Raw genomic sequence first — 18,173 nt, forward strand, 5'->3', positions numbered from 1 at the left:
AAAAAAACTGATAAATTTCAGGAGAAATTTTTCTGTAGTTAATGTTTAACTTTGACTTTTCCCTTTCATTTCTATGCTTGATTCAAGAATTCATGGTTTACAAAGAAGCAATGATGATTAAATAAGAGCTTTAGCTGGTCACAGAAGAGCAGCTGGCTTAATTTTCATAGGACTGTTAAGCTATTGGAGAAGTCTCTCATGGAAATGACTTCAGCGCAGCTGAAACACAAGCCTGCTAAAGGCCTAGAGACCATGGATTGGAATAATTCCATGCAAAGCAGAGCATGGCTTTTTTCCTTATATTGCTACATTCTGGTCTGCAAAAGCTCTGATAAGACACTTGTTTGCCCTTAAAAAGAGAATTAAGAGCTCACTATTGTGACACATTTTTTTTTCTATAAGGGAGAATCTGTGTTAGTAAATAGCAATAGTTTTATTTCTCAAAAAATTAATCAAAGTCCATATGCGCAGTGAAAACCCATGGCAAGATATAAACACACACATCTGTGTGAGCCTTCTCAGGTCCCTTCCTAGACACACATCTACCAAAACACTTTGCTTTTGAAGATTCTTTTCCCTAGTTTTAATTTTTTCTTAGTTTTCAAGAATTTCTTATATTATTTCTTTATCCATATTACTAACACCTCTCCATCTCTTCCTCCAAGTCTTCTATCTTCCCCAACCCTGTCTCAAATGTGACCAACATCAGTTATTATTACATAAGTATATTTAGCATTTTTATGTGTGTGTGTGTGTGTGTCTATGTGTGTGTGTGTGCGTGTGTGTACAGCCTACTAACTCTTTTTTAAGCATTACTCACATGTGATATGGTTAGAGCCACCACTCGGGATTAGATAGTGTATCATCGGGCTTGACCCTGGAGGAAACTGATTCTCCCTCTCACACCCCCACTGCTTGCATGTAGCTCTTTATTGAGGGGTGGGGGTCCTATGAAGTCTTTCCCATCCCTGATGGCTGCTGACTGGTTATCATTAGGATCTTGTTTACATAACCATATTGTTGAGATTCCATGAGTGTGTCTTCCCTTGCAGCAGATGTCCTGGTCCCCTTCTGTGACAACCCCTGAGCCTTTAGTGTAGGAGTTGTACTGCATGTGTGCTAACTGGAGCTATGCACCCACAGTACCTTATTCTCTGCATTTTACCAGATGTGGTTCTTCATAGGAGTCTGTCCTTCCTTATCACAAACCTCTTAACCATATGATAAAATATGTTGCTAGTGTGATACTCAATTTCTGAACTAGGCAATAAATGTCAATGTTGTCATTTTCATTTTTTAACATAGTCAACTTCTATTTTTTTTCAAATTTAATATAATTTTTATTGGTTCTTTGAGAATGTCACTTCATTCATCATAATTCACTTATTTCTCAGTCATTCCATATCTGCCTCCCACCCTTGTAACCTACATCCAAAAGAAAATAATAGTAACAACAACCAACTTTGTTCTTTCATTTGCCCATCACCTAGCCGTTCATCATAGTGGTATTAGGATCCACCTTCCCTGTGCTCAGGCCTCCAGGGCCAGCTCTCCCATGCCACTAGGGCTGGTGAGAGTTCTCCCTATGTTAGCAAGGGGTGGAGCCAGCTCAGCACAGCTCTGAAACAAAACATGACTTTAGGCAGCAGTCCAGATACAGGGCATCGGCAAGGCTTTGGTGGTAACACTGGCCATGGACATCAACACAGACCTTGGCTGCAGTAGGGTCATGAACCCAAACATGGCCCTTGGCAGCAGCACCGGTATGGACAGGGCTTCAGGTGCAGGCTACTTCCATCAGAGTGGTCTTCACTGTTATAGCATCTCCAGTTCCATCTCTCTACACAGCCAATGAACTGCTCTGCTTCTCTTTCTCTCTCCTTCTCCATCACGCATTTACTCATCATAGTATCCTCTAGCAATGCATCTTTGGCAGCCATCTTCTGCCCACTTGCACTGCACAGCAGTGAGCGGTCTCTCAGTTAACATCTCTTAGAATGGCTAACATTAGAAAATTCCAGGATGCGATGTCTCATCTCTCCTCATTTATGTAAATGTTCTTCCCCATCCTAAACCCCTGCTTAGTTCTTAAATTCAGAATCTATCTTTGGAAACAAGGAAAGCTATTTTTGTTCTTACTTCCCTTTCTCTCAGGAGGAGCTCATTTAACTAAAGGGGAATTTAAGGGAAAGATTGCACCTGCTGCCCACTCTTCCTATAGCTAATGCCCTCCCATTTGTATGCTCCTCCTACTGTTAGAGATGCCCAACAAACCTACTCCATTTGGTGACATAAAACAATTCTGATCTATTGCTTGCTGTCTCTGGCTCTGTTAGTTATGGTTTGTGTCTTATCTCCAAAGTCTAGGAATTCAGCCAGCATGAGTGGGAAGGCATCAAGGGTGATGGTGACTGACTTAGATGTGTGGGTAACTTCTTGAGGGAGGTTGGCATGAGCACTCAGTTTTGCTAAACCTTTAACGGGTGCAGCTAGATTTATGGATTGAGTTTTCTACACATGATAAACATTTTTTTTCAAAGTTGTGTAAGGGGATTACATAGACCAATGGTGCAGTGTTCTCAGCTGCTATGTTCTTCCTCTCCCTACCCAGATATAAACTCAGGAGGATATTTTTGAGGCCAAATAAGTTAAACACCAGCTTATTATTTTTAGAATGTTGTCATTGTTACTGCATTTGGCCAAACATATGTGATTCTATACACATAAGAACTACATTCCTGAAAGGTGTTCTGCCCCTCTCCAAAGCCCTGCTTCAATTGCTGCATTTTCTCATCCATCCAGCACCTGTGAATCAGTGGCAGGTTGTAGAGTTTGAGTTTAAGAATGCTCTTAAGAGCTTTATTTCATTAGTTTGTTCATGATCTTCTATGGAATTATAATGAGTTATCTGCTTTTATGACAATTATTGTTTCTTTTGATATATCTGCTATCCCAACTATGGTTAAAAGGCAACAGAATGGATGTTATGAGTGTGTTGTTTACTCCAGGGTGATAACATTCTTTCAGAAATATTCTTTGAAGTATTGGATTAATGGGTGATAGATGGAAGCAAAAGAAAACAGCCTTTTCCACATATTGAGTTTAATCTTTTCAAAATTCTGGTTCTATTTTGGTCATATGAAATGAATGCTTTTGAAGTAAACAAGAAAAAAAATGTCACCCAGCTAGGTATTTGTAAAAAGACCACTTGTATAAACAACAATTGTACTTTTAACATGGCTGACTAGAAAACCACCTTGCTTTAGAGTATATACAGCTTTAGATGTTGATATTTTTTTCTATTTTCTTTAGTTCTTGATAGTCAAGTGGAAGATTACATTGAATGTTACCATATCACTTCTAATTTTTTATATTTCACTGTCAATAAGTGATGATTTTGGACGACTACTAAGTAGCACATTTTCTAAAAACTATATGTTTCCCACATTCATCAGGTCTTCAGCTTGTGGTGTTAGTAAGAAATTAAGGATCCTATAAGATGAAGCCTAGTATAGGAGACTTCTTTTGTGAGGATATTTAGACTTTAGCCACTGTTCTCTTTTTTTGCGTCCTAGCCACTGTGAGGTGGAGATTTCCCTATGGGAGACTTCTTTTGTGAGGATACTTGGACTTTAGCCACTGTTCTCTCTTTTTGCTTCCTAGCTACTGTAAGTGGAAAGCTCTTTCAACTACCAACATCATATACCATGTTGTTCCACTAAAAGAAACCAAAACAAAGGTATCCTATGATGACAAACCAAAAATTCTCTGTTGATAATTCACAATAAACCTCGCCTGCTTTTAATTACTGTCAGGTATTTTTATGTAGAACAGAAAGGTGATTGAAATAAGATTGCTTAGAAAAGAACCTCTGAACAAACTTTTTAAAATTATGAGTTCTCAAACATAGACATTTCTGGTATCCTAAATAATATATACATGGCTGATGAATTAAAATTTCAGTTATTGTCTCTTATTGGTGGAAGATTATTTTTCGAAATTTATTTTAATTAATTTTTTCATTCATTTTACATCCTGACTGCAACTTCCCCTCTCCCTCCTCCTCATTGCCTCACCTCTCCAAACCACCACTTTTGTTCAGAATGGGGAAAGCCTCCTATGAGTGCCAATAAAACACGACCTATCAAGTTGAGGTAGGATTAAGCTTTTCTCCACTTAACAAACACCTTTTCAGTAACCTTGTATTGACTTTTTTTTTTTTTTTTGGATTTTTGAGACAAGGTTTCTCTGTAGCTTTGGTGCCTGTCATGGAACTAGCTCTTGTAGACCAGGCTGGCCTCGAACTCCCAGAGATCCGCCTGCCTCTGCCTCCCAAGTCCTGGGATTAAAGGCGTGCGCCACCACCGCCTGGCTTGTATTGACTTTTTAAGAGTCGATTTAAACTGGCAGAAAGTACTGTCTTCATTTGGATTTCAATCCTTGCATATATGTGAATCAAACAATTTTATATTGTTCTTATATAATATATATAGTTCATTAATTTGATCCTATACAAAATTTGAAGGAGATTTAGCTAAGGTCTTTAAGCTTGGCAACAAGAACCTTGGTCCATGCATCACCTCTCCAGCCGCACCTTTTCCTGCTGAGCTTTCTATTGCTAGAAGCTGATCAGTGTCATGTGGGCAGGCCAAGTGCAGAAGCTCCTATGGATGTATCAGTCAACTGTTATCAGTAACCACTAGTTAAATGAATGATGATGCTATCAGATGATTCACCCCACTACTAGAAAACCTACCAGCAGTATTTCAAACATGCCAGCTGATGTATATGCCACAGAATGTCTTCTCTCGAATACTTTTCAAAATAAAAATCTTTGAGCAAATAAATCGTTGCAGCATCAATATAACTTCATGCCAGGGGTTCTTTTATGCAGCTATAGATACCTGAAGCAGGTAGTATTTATTATTTCATCTGAAAATTACTATCTATGAATTAAATGTGGAATAATGAAGACACTTACTTGGTAAATAAATGCATTTGGAAAGAGGTTATGCACACCAACTAAAAATTTGGAAAAGCAAGCATATCTTCTTTCAAAAAAATATAATCCAGCTGTTCTATATTCTAACCGATTTTATAGCTCTTAATTCTAATAAGGGGTATGAAAATTCAAGTGGGGGATTATTATTCAAATAATATATAATATCTTTATTCTTTCTTTAATAAATCCTCAACTCTATTAGTTCTTGATAGCTGGATGTATTATAGAATAGAACCTAGACATTCATCTTGACTTTAACTATAACATTTGTCTTATATTTAAATTCCAATCTTTTTATGTGTCTTAAACAAAATGTAACACCTTTTTCTGTTGTTTCTAAACTCAGTATAAACAATGGGGATTGCCTTTGTAGCTTGCACTTATCTTTTGATTTAGCCAACATCTTTAGATGTTGAGTCAGTCAACTACCACTATTCATGTTAATTTTGCTGCTTTTAGATCATAACAATGTGCATGTTATATTGGGATATTATTTTGTATTTAGTAGGAAATTAATTGTAAATGCAGCAAAAATATTCAATATGCAATATTTTTCCAAATAGAAATTTTAAAATAATCATTTTTATCAACCAGTTTATAAAAACACCTTTTTCCTAAAGCTGGAAGTCCATGGAAAATGTTAGATTGTGAATGAACCAGACAGTCACATATTTTGTCAATGATTGGTAGTCTGCCTAAGAAATATGAAATGCATTATTGCAATTAAGATGGCTATGGGTTAGGTAGCCAAGTGTTCTTGTCAAAACTTGAGAAATCTTTAAATTTGGAAGCATCTTCAGAAGAGTATCTATGGTTGCCTTAATTTCAGGGCAAATAAAATGATATTGGACGAAGAAGCAGGAACCTTTGTTTTACTGGCTAGAAAAAGCTAAAGATAGACTCTAAGATACAGCTACATGGAGGATTTCCGGTAGTTCAAGTGGGCTGGTAACAGAAGTGAAGGCAAACTGAGTGTCAAAAATAGGTCCAGGCAGTAAGAGATTCTGTATTCAGAGCATGGGTGATGTGGGATGTCATATATAAATCTGTTGATTTCATTGGTTAAGCAATAAAGAAACTGCTTGGCCCTGATAGGTTAAAACATAGGTGGGAGGAGTAAACAGAACAGAATGCTGGGAGGAAGAGGAAGTGAGCTCAGAGACGCCATGCTCCCCTCTCCCGGGTAGACGCGATAGCTCTGTTCTCTGAGGCACACACGCATGAAGCTCAGACCCAGGATGGACATAGGCTAGAATCTTCCCAGTAAGCACATGTTGGGGTGCTACAACATTATTAGAAATGGGCTAGTCCAGGTGCAAGAGTTAGCCAAGAAGAGGCTGAAACTAATGGGCCAAGCTGTGATTAAAACAATACAGTGTCCGTGTAATTATTTCGGGGCATAAACTAGCAGGCGGCCGGGGTGCTGGGGATGCAGCCCCGCCACTCATATTGCAACACATGGGATTTTATAATAATATTTTAATCTCATTTTATTGCCATTAGAAGTTCTGGTTTATTGATTTTAGTTTTTAATGTCCAACCATTTTAATAAACCCCTGCTGTAATTGCTTCTGAGTCATTGTGGAAAACATTATGGAAACCTGTATTTTGCTTTTGTTTGGTTTATTCCCAGAAACATGCTTTTCCTAAGATATACAGAGTCTGTTTCTGTATATGGTAACTACACATACCTTTTTCAGTCAACAAAAGAATAAAATTCACTTGGCATAGTCTCATATAATTGTTCTAGTCCACCTACCAATCTGTTTTTCTCTGCACTCAGGAAAAGGAAGTACTCTAGTTTCCCTTCTGTTGTTCTATTAAATTATAATGACCAAAGTAAGCTATTCGGTTGGAGGAAAGGAATTATTTGTCTTATAATTATAGGACATAGTTCATCCATGAGGAAATTCAAGGCAGAAACTTGACAGGAACATGTAGGCCAGCTTGCTGTCTAACATGGCATTGCCTACCACCTAGAAAGTCATTTCACAGTTAAGCAAGAACTACAAAAAACTACAAAGGACTGTCATGGTTATCTGGCAACAAACACATGCCTTGCAAGCTTCCTTACATTGCTAAGAACCACCTGCCTAGGGAACAATGCATCCTACACTGGGCTGAATCCTCTTACATTAATTAACAAGATACTCCTCCACAGTCATGCCCACAGACCAAGCCCGCAACTGAAGTTCTCTTCCAAGATTATTCTAGGTTGGGGCAAATTGTCAGTTAAAGCAAATCAAACAAAAATAATCATATTAACTTACTTAATTTGCATGACATTGAAGTCACTCTTTCTCCAGGAGATTGTTCTCTAAGGCAAGAGTCACACTTTATCAAAATTCAGGCAGAGGAAACAATAGAAGCCACCAGTCATATGAGCGCTGGATCCCCTTCTCTCCTTCACGGTGATAAATGAGCTCGAATTGTCCTAGTCCACTGGTATCTTTTAACTAAAGCTGACACACTAACATTTACTCACATACATTTTTCTCTTTAGCCATATAATGGTCATGGGAACTTTATCATAAAGATTACCAAAGAAAAATTTCAGCTACTCCATCGAAGAACCTGACACTTCATCTCACTAGTCGTTTGTTGGCACAGAATGAACATTTACCATTTAAGTTCAAAGCATTTATTAGAAATATAATCTTTAGGTAAATAACAAAGTATGAAACTTTTTAAATAAAAATTATTTTTTTTCTTCTTTGTGGACACAAATTTCATCAAGTATTTTTAAACATTATTGAATATATGAAAAATCATAAAAGTGCAAAGAAGTTCAATAGCAAGAACCTTAACCTTACATAAGAATAAACTAGTAAATATAAGTATAAAAATCACGTATATTGGATTTTGTAACATATCTTATCACAATACAAAAAGGAAATTATAGTGTTTGTGTGTTATGTAACATCTAAGCTTCTCAAGGGAGAACCTATAATTTTAGTACACTATGAGTCTTTCATTCAAACTGTAACAAAGAAGTTGTTGAAGCAATATAAAGTTGTCACAGGAACAGGTAATAATATCTGTGATCAACCGTAAATGAGCTTTGTCAGATTACTATCTATACATTTGTGTTGATGCCAATTCTACAAGGAATTATGTAAATGAAGTTCAAATAGATTGACCAAAACAACATTTGAAAGAACAAACCATGGATAAAAATGCTGAATCAGAAAATGGGAAAGGGTTGGAGACATGCTCAGAAGTTAAGAGTGATTGCTACTCCTTCAGAAGACCCAGGGTCAGGTCCCAGAACACACATGGTGACAAAATAGTATAAGTAACTTCAGTTCTAGTGGATCCAGCACCCTCTTCTGGCATCTACAGACAAAGTACCCATATGTTGCACAGAAATACATGGAAAAAAACAACAATGCCCTAAAAAGAATTTTTTTAAAACTGAGTTAGAACATGGGAAAAAGTCAGGTGTTCTCTGTAGGTGCATAAGATTCAGAACTCAGTGATATGCAAAACACAAGATTTACTATAACATTTAAAAGTCAAAATTAATACAGAAATTGTAATAAACAAAACATAAAACTATAAACCAAAATTATCCTACCCCAATCTACTGCTAGTTCCAATAAAATTTTATTATAAAAATAAAAATTGTCCACAGCACTGTCTTGATCAATTTTGATGTTATTAAAGTTGTGCCCCTGACAGCAGGTTATGAGTTGAATAACCACTTCATCATAATTGAAACAGTCTCATTAAAAAGTTTGTGCATATGGTTCAGCATTAGAATGCTTTTCTTTTTTATTGGATACAGATTATTTTTTTCTCATACAAAATGTCCTGGTTATTGTTTCCCCTTCCTCTGTTCCTCCCAGCTCCTCCCCACCTGCCTTCCTTTCTAGGTAAACTCTCTTTTTGTCTCTCATTAGAGAACAATGTGCTTATAAGAGGTAACAACCCAAAAATAACAAAATAAAATATAATAAGATGAAGTAAAAAATATCATATTGAATTAGGAAACAGCCACCCAAGCAGAGGAAAAGAATCCTAAGAGTAGGCCAGGGACCTACTCTTCTTCACATTCAGAAGTTCTGTAAAAATACTATACTAAAAGGTAATAAGATATAATATACAGAAGACCTGATGTAGATCCATGTAGACTCTGTTCTTGCTGGATCAGTCGCTGGGAGTTTATATGCACCTTGATTAGCAGATTTGGGGGATATTGTTCTCCTGGTGTCCTCTATACCCTCTGGTTCTTCTAATCTTTCTGCCTTATCTGCTGTGGTGTTTCTTGAGTTCTAAAGAGGGGTGATCTAACAGAGCTTTCCAATTTATACTGCCTTCACATAATGTCTTGCTGTGGTTCTTTGCATCTGTTGCTATCTGCTCCCTGACCATCTGTTGCTATCTGCTTCTCTTCTCTGATAATAACCAAATAAAGCATTGATCTATTGAGTATAGCAGAATTTCATTAGTAGTCATTTTTATTAATACTTTTTTTTGGCAAGTATTGTCTTGTCTGGTTTCTGGGCTATCTAGTCTCTGATTCATAGTTATACAAGTGGTGTTTCATAGGGGTTCATGCTAGTGACGTGGCCTTAAGTCAAATTTGATATTGGTTGGCAGCTTCCACAAGTTCTATGCCACCATTGCCCTACCATATTTTCCAGGCATGACAGATTGTAGGTCAAAGATTTTATGGCTGGGTTTATATTTATGTTTCTCTTTTGATAGCATACAGAGTACCTCTCTGCACCAAAGAGACTAGAAGCCAGGGCTGAAGGCTCCATGTAGACATCAGTTCTACTTCGTTATGTTTAATAAGTTCTGTGGGGGTTTGTCCTCAGCAGTGGGGTATTGCTTTCATTTTGCGGAGCCAACCCTTTGCCCTAGCAATAGTCTGACCTGTTTGGGGATTTTCATGGGACCCCCTGGACCAAGAACTCAGTTGACTGCAACACAGTCCTGCTCCTGAAAGCCTCAATGCTTAAGGTGTTGATGCACAACATACTCCAATGAGTAGTTGCTTTGTATTTTCTTACAAATTGTTAGGCCAGATATTTGTCAGATCACTCAATATGGATGCCATTTTTAAAGAGTTTGTTAAAAATCCAAATATCTGGAATGTAACTTTACTCTATTTTTGTTATTAGAGAAGGATGTTAGAAAATGATTTTACATATATTAGAGATTTAAAAAGTCAAAGAAACTGAGTTTTTGATGTGTGCAAAGGGCTCAGCCTCTGTTTTCAAGGTGGCACATAAATGCTACATCTACCAGAGAGGGAGGGAGGGAGAGACAGACAGACAGAGACAAACAGACAGAGAGAGAACTATTCCTCAGAGGTTAGAATAACAAGAGACAGAACTCATCTCTACTGACATTTCTATAGTAATTCTAATACATTCCCGAGGACAGGACTGCCAGGAAGTGAGTACATCTCATCAAGGCTGAAATCCCAATACTATCTCATTGGATTGAATTTCAGTATAGATTTTGGTGGGATGAAATATCAAAACATGGACAACCCTAACCCAATGAAGACTTCACTGGGGACAGAGTGTCACTTTCAAATAGAATTCATGAAGTTAAAATCATCAGGAGATTAAGACAATATCTATTGCTCAAATGGATTTCAGGTAAACTTTTAATTTCCTAGATTTACTCTAAACAAAAGCCTTACTGTCAGAGTTTGTTAACAGTTATTATGTCTAATTCAGTGCCTAAAAAGCCCCTTTTTCTTCAGATATGATAGCTAACCACATCAAATATGAGCACAACTAAATTACTCTTTTTCCTCAAAAACTGCATCAACAAATTTCTATATCATGAAGTATTTTCTTCCCCATTATGTTGCACAAGAACTCTGTGTGTGTGTGTGTGTGTGTGTTTTAACTAGGGAGAAGTACAAAAAATATCAACTGCTTTATTTCTATTTTATGGATATCCTTTATTTTGTTATTTGTCATTAGATTTAGTGATAAATACTTGAAATAACACAAACAAAATCAAGTGCATGTTTCTCTTGTGAATTTTAAGATGAGTCTTGTAATAAGATGTCTCAGATGACTGTTGATAAAATAAAGATGCAGCTATGAAGATAGACTACTAAAGACAAATAATAGATCAAAGAAATACTAAGTATAAACATGAAAAATCTAGAATATATTGTTTTTTCTTTGAGTCTTATAGGAGCATACAGTGAGCTTATATATAAAAACTATATTTTAAACCATGGGTATAAAAATCCTAGAAAGTTCTATTTTAATGATATATTTGATTTTAAAATAATGGCCTGGGTCACTTTAGAGTCTGTTAATGCCTTATACAAAATTCAGAGAAGCAAATCACTATGAAGAAATTATATTTTAATGATATTTTAGATTAGCATTGAACACTTGATTTTTAAAGTCAAAATTAATACAGAAATTGCAACTAACCAAATATAAGTATACAAACCTGAATTATTCCACTCCAAATTACTTCCAGTTTCAACAATAGTTTATTTGCAAAATTAGAATTTTGTCAATGAATATATACATATGTGTATAACCAAGTATTACTGTGATTTTAACATAGTGGTTATATGTATCAATAGATCTTACGCAATGTCATCAGCAATCCTGAGGGCAGTATAAACCATGTTCTTAACATTTGAAGAAATTGAAGAAAGATTATGAATAAGGCATATTATGATATATTTGTATAAAGAGCTGCAGTGCCTAAAAGATGTATTGCTTCTCTTTAACAGGGTGATTCAAAACTGGCTACAGTAACTTAGAAAGACACAGGATGTCAATTGAAGGAAAGATTTCAAAAGTCATTCTTAATAAGTGAGAAACTGCCTTAGAACTTAAGAAGAATTATTTGGAGACTATTCTTCTCAAACTACCAATAGTAACACAGACTGACATCAAACTCAATTATCTTCTATCCTCATTTTCTTCAGCCTGTGCCACCATAACCAACTCAGTCCAATCACTATGGAAGTTAAGATAGTTTCTTAAAAACAACAACACAAAAACTAAATATTTATCTTCCATCTAACCAACTGTTCCACTCTTGTACATTCATAAGGGACTCCATCCGACAAATTACAGAAATGCTTGTACTTCAAGGTTTACTTAGCTTGACAATAACTAAGTAATTGAATTATTGTATGTACCCAATAACAGTTTATAAGCTCAGTGAAATTTTTTCAGCCATAAATAATAATGAAGTCATGCCATTTTCATAAAAATAGATAAAATAGAGGCTAACACTATAAAGTAAATTAAGTCAAACTCAGAAAGACAGTATTATTTTTATACTTGTTATTAGAGCCTCTGTATATGGTGTTATGTAAATATACGTGATGTGGAAATAGACACAAAAGTGTCTAGCAGAAGAAACGGAACTAAGAGGAGGGATAATTCAGAGTAAATCAAAAGTTAATATCAGAACATACAGTATAGAAATGTATGAAAACTTAAATAAAAATAGTGTTGTTTAAAAATAAAATGCTACCAGAAAATAAAGGTAAACACCAACCCAACTACAAACCTGTGGTTTTAATGGTGACTTGCCTGTAAGATCTGCTTATGCAATAGTGGCCCGAAAGTTGTGGAAGTAACCAACCACTATCTGATAGAATTTAACTCCACGCCATGAGATAGAACCATGCCTAACACTGCTCAGATGTTCAGGAACCTGAGTCTAGATAGGCCATGAACCTAAGGGAAATCAAACATGAAAAATGAGAGGAATCAATGTTGGGTGCCAGATAAAGAAGGAGACAGAATGACCTCCCACACCACAAACACTACGGTTCTCCTAAAGGAACATAGCAATAAAATAATATTCTCATAAATCTCTGTTTTTCTCAGCCTTCACCAGGGAATCTTCAGTAGATGGGAACAAATACAAAGACCACAACTGGACAGTGGAAAGGGAATGAAGGCAATTAGAACATTAAGTCCTAAATGGGACACTTCCATCAAATACCTCCCCTCAGGACTCAGGGAGCTCTATGGGAGGGGTGATTAAAAGATTGTGTGAACCAGTGAGGACAGAAGACACCAAGGAAACAAGGAACAGACATAACAGGGCTAAGGCACAAATGAACTCACAGAGACTATAATAGCTTACAGTGGTCTAAGCCAAATAGGGTGCCAGTGTTGAGGGTGGGAGTGGACAGAATAAGCCCCACCTTGACCCAGAGCTAATTCCAATTAGTTTTCTCCAACAGAGTCACACTGGCTATACAAAACAAATTTAAGGGGTCCCATGTTCCATATTCAGTAGTTCAGGCAAACAAAAAATGAACTCTGCTATGTTTCTGGAGGTTTATTTTTTGTTTCTGTTTCTGTTTTTTTTTTGTCTCATAATACATTGTCTGGTTTTTATAAACCATAAAAGTATTTTGTATTTTCATTCTATATTATAGTTACTGATTTTGTGTTTTATGTGATTTATGCGTGAGTGTGAAAGTGTGAGTCTTTGCATCTGTCTGTGTTTCTTGTGTTTTTCTTTGGCTCTTTTTTTCTGTTTGTTTTGCTGTATTCTCGTTTGTTTTTATCTTAGATTATTGTTCTTAGATGTCTGTTTGATTTTGAATGAAAGGCAGAAAAGATGTGGATTTGCTTGACTGGAGAGGCAGGAAAGATTTGGGAGGAGCTGGGGGAGGGAAACTGTAATCAGAATTCATTGTAGGGAAAAATCTATTTTCAATACAACAGTGAAAAATAAACAAGACAGGAAATATTTATAAAATACGAAAAACTCAGTCTAACATATTTTGAAATACATATTCCAAGCTGTTACCAGATAATTCTCAAGTTGTATTCTGAAGTCATACCAGTATGTTTCTGGATGGTGGAGATAATTATGATGACAATGGGATAATTTTTTACACAAAACATGAATTTATAATATGGTTGTGGACAAGAACTGTAATATAGCTCTTTCAAAGCTTTATTATTGGAGTAATTGAATATTTATAGGGGTCAGAAAAGTCTTTCTAGAGAAAGTGACAGCTGAACTTATGTGAGAAAAGCAGTTAAATCAATGAAGAAGTGGCGGAATAACTTGGACAGAATACATCATGGTTTCAAAAGCCCTTGGGCATATGAGTGTTGAAAAACTGTTAAGGGGAAAACTGTCAATAGTGGCAAAAGCAAGGCAGTTGGACACTGTCAAGTTGTAGTTGAAGGCACTAGTATCTGTGTGCCTTGGCAGCATATTCACAAATTTTGGTTGAGATTTCAAAGGAATCAAAGGTAAACAATACACAAGTAAGTAAATGCAGATAAGGAGCCTAGATCAAAATCTTGTCTGATGATAGTAAGATAAAAGAGTAAGATAGGCAAAACATGCAGTGGAAACATATTCAGGATTTAACAATAAAAGTCAGCAACAGATTACATAAATATATAAAAAGCAAAAAAAAAAAGAATCAAGCTTAAAATGCTTCTTAGGTGTAAGAGTCAGAGAGGATAGAGAAAAACAAGAAAAGAAGGCCAATTAAATCAACATGAGCACAGCACATATAAACTCCCAGAAACCGAGACATGCAAAGGGCCTTCACATTTCTGCAGAAGGTCCTCTGCATAAATACTATGACTTCCAGTTTAGTGTTTTATCAGATTCTTGAGTGTGTAAGCAAGTGAGTCTCTGAATCTTGTGTATCTCTTGGGCTCTTTTTCTTTGTTTGTTTGTATGTCCAACTCTGATTCTATAGTTTTTTTCTCATCTTACTATATTTTGTTATACTTTTAAAAATTAAATAAAAACCTTCCTAGATCTCTGGGCTTAGATGTAGTTCATGTCTGAAAAGAAATCATTTAAATTAAATCACAGTTATGGTAAAAGATTCTGAATGTTAAAAGGTCAAATTTAGTGTGAAAGATATTAGAATCAATAAAGGAGATAGAATCATCTGATGCAGACAGTAAATATTCTACTTATGTTCTCCTATATTTCTATACTTTTACTGTTACCTGGTAGAACCTTATCAGAATCCATTTTAAATAAAGCTCTGGTTCGGTTTCAATCCTTTGTGAACACAGTCGTATACAATTTTATGACTAATTTATCTGCCCTAAACTGAGCATGGAGAAGGTATTAAACACTAACCTATGTTTTCTGCAGGTAAATCATTTTAGTACAGTAATATGTATATGTACATATCCATAAGCATCCATATACCTATGAATCCAATATTATAAGTTGAGAATAATTAGAAATGCTATTTTGTAAACAGCACTAGATGCAGAAAGCCGTAGTGACACAAACAGAGCCTTGAGCAATATACTGAATCTCCATTAGATTTACAAATGGCTAAAGGAATGACATGCTTCCTACTCTATATAGGTGAAGTCACCCACATTCGCCTATGTGGCAAAGCTAGTTATATCTTTACATATAATATGTTTTCTTCACATTTCTTTCTAAATTTATTACAATTGAAATATAATCATATCGCTTCACTCTTCCCTTTCTTCCCTCTAGGCCCTCCTTTTCCTGTCAACTCCTCGGCTTCTTTTTGCTTTGATCATTATTGTTACATACAGAAAGACAGTCACATATGCAGAAAAATAGACAGATATATAGATACAACTATATAAATAAAGCCTCCTGAGTTTTGTCTACTCCCAAGAAGAGATGTCCATTTTAATGAGATACCTCAGCTGAAAATTCTCCACTTGTGTCATACGATGAAAACATACTCTGAAACAGATCCTGTTTTAACAAGATCATCAGAAGATCCACATAAAATTATCATTTTGAAACACTCCAAAATGGGAATTTAACCTAACTTAGAATAATGAGATTTGTCTTGTTTGTTTTTGTTGTTCTTTAATTTGAAACAGAGTCTTGGTATGTAAGCCTGGCTTGTACTGACTGACTTTACAGTGATCCTCCTGCCTCTGTTTCTTGAGTGCTGGGATTGTAAGAATGCACTACCACATCTACTCACTTAGTAGAAATTTTATGTAAAATCACATGCCTAACTCAGGACTCCACGGTATACTTTAAGAAAGCTGTCTCTGAGTTTAAATGTTATAAATCATGACATTTATGTAAAATATTAAATGTTCACGGTTTTAATACAAAAAATAAAAAAAAATAAAATTATCATTGCTAGTGTACAAATGAACCATTAATCAAAATCATTAATGGAACATTTGAATAAAAAAATTCTTCAGAATTAAAACATGTTTCTGGAGATGTCTAAAGACTTACTGAGACAACCAAGAGTTATTAACTAAGTCAAAAAGACTAGCTACTTATGTTTCCATACTGAAAGGATAGAGACTTTCAAAGAGTTCCCTAGAATAAATGAACACTCACATTTCTTCCAGGTCACTTCCTGCCTAATAACAGTCTTAGGATTAGTTTCGCGAATGGAGGAATAACTTGCATATTACAAAGGGAATTATCCTACTTAATTCAGGCACACTGCAGTGAAATTCATCACCATTTTATATGCAAAAATGGTTGATACTCTCGTATTATTTGCGTTTATTTGTTTGTTTATTGATTTTGCTGATTTTTTTTTTACAGTGCGAAAATTTTCTCCAGGGAGAAGTAAAATTAAAGTCAAAAGAAGTAAGAAGCTGAATACATTGAATCATAAGAAGAATAGTTAACATTTAATATTTTGTACTAACTCTTGAAATACCCTTATAATTCTGGATGAAATGATAGACTAAATAGTTTGTATGCACACTGAATCAAAGCCAAACATAACTCCAGCACATCTGTGTGAAAGAGAATACTTCTTTCAACATTGAATTAACCACCAAGTAGGAAAAGAATATAATCATACACAAGTTGATTATATTCCTAACTTATTTGCACTGAATCATTGTAGTTTTATAATATAGATTCAGTGATGCATACATTAGCAGTCAAAAACAAATATTTAGGTATTAATCTAACAAATATGTATATCAGTTTTAAAAAATCACGTTTTGTTTGAAACAGAATAAAATTTCAGGTATTAATAACCAATAGTGGCTATCTGTGAGTTCTTCTCAACTTTCATTTCTCATTGTGGGGACTAAATATTTTTAAAAAAGTGTTTTTAAATATGGGAGGAAGGGTTTTTGTTTGTTTGTTTTTAGCTGACAGTTAGAGGGGATGTGGTCCATCATGGGAAGGGGGAAGGGAAACTACCAGACAAACTGTGTCCAGTTAACGAAAAAGAGAGATGAATGTTGGCGCTCTGCTATTCCCTTCTTTTAATCAGTCTGAGACCCTATCAAATCCTTAGACTGCTGATACTCACAGTCAGACGGGGTTTTTCAATTAATCAAATGTAGAAACCCCTTTACTGACATGTTCAGAGAATGTTTTTCCTTTATGGTTCTAGCTTCTGCTAAATTACTATCATTATTAGCCACCAATTCAAGTTAACCTACTCAAGAGAAATACCAATAAAATAGTTCTATCTGGTTATAGACAAAATAATCCTAAAGATTAAATAGGAATAACAAAACCCCAAAATTACAACACAAAGCTAAAAGCAGAGCAAAGTCCTGGCACTATTCAAGGTTAAGATTACCAAATGATTTATAGTAATTAAAACGTAGCAGGGTGATGAACTAAGAGAATCAATAGAACAGCACTGGAGCTTCATAAATTCCTACACTAAACTGGCAAAGCTGTGTTCATTTGGAAAATGTGTAACACAGTATAAAGAAAAGACAGTTCTTTTCATGAACAATGTTGGAAGAACTGACATCCAAACTGAAGATAAAAGTTATGTAAAAATTCTACATTTCCCACAAATTAATCAGCATCTATCATAGACATAAATGTAAAGTATTAGACCCACAAAATTGCTGTGAATTAAGAGAAAAATTTTAGCCTTGACTCAAAATAAAAAGCAAAATGAAAAGAAATAGAAAGCACAAGAAACATAGACATATTCATTTGCATACTCAGGAATCTCATGAATAAACACTAAATTGGAAACCACACTATATATGCAAAGGACCTGTGGGTTAAAACAAGTGTGTGTGTGTGTCTGTGTGTGTGTATGATGAACTCGATGTTATCTTTGTGTGTTCCTGTCTCACAACATTTTGTCAGGGCTTCTTCTTTTGTTGTTGTTGATTTAATTTTATCTATTTTTTTTACCTTCTGTTGGCAATCTAAACCTGGGCCTGCCGCCCATCTTTAAGAGACATTGAGATTTCCTTGCAGAAAA

The sequence above is a fragment of the Alexandromys fortis genome, unplaced genomic scaffold (assembly GCF_014885135.2).
Source record: "Alexandromys fortis isolate MF-2015 unplaced genomic scaffold, M_Fortis_MF-2015_v1.1 scaffold_145, whole genome shotgun sequence".
Taxonomy (NCBI): domain Eukaryota; kingdom Metazoa; phylum Chordata; class Mammalia; order Rodentia; family Cricetidae; genus Alexandromys; species Alexandromys fortis.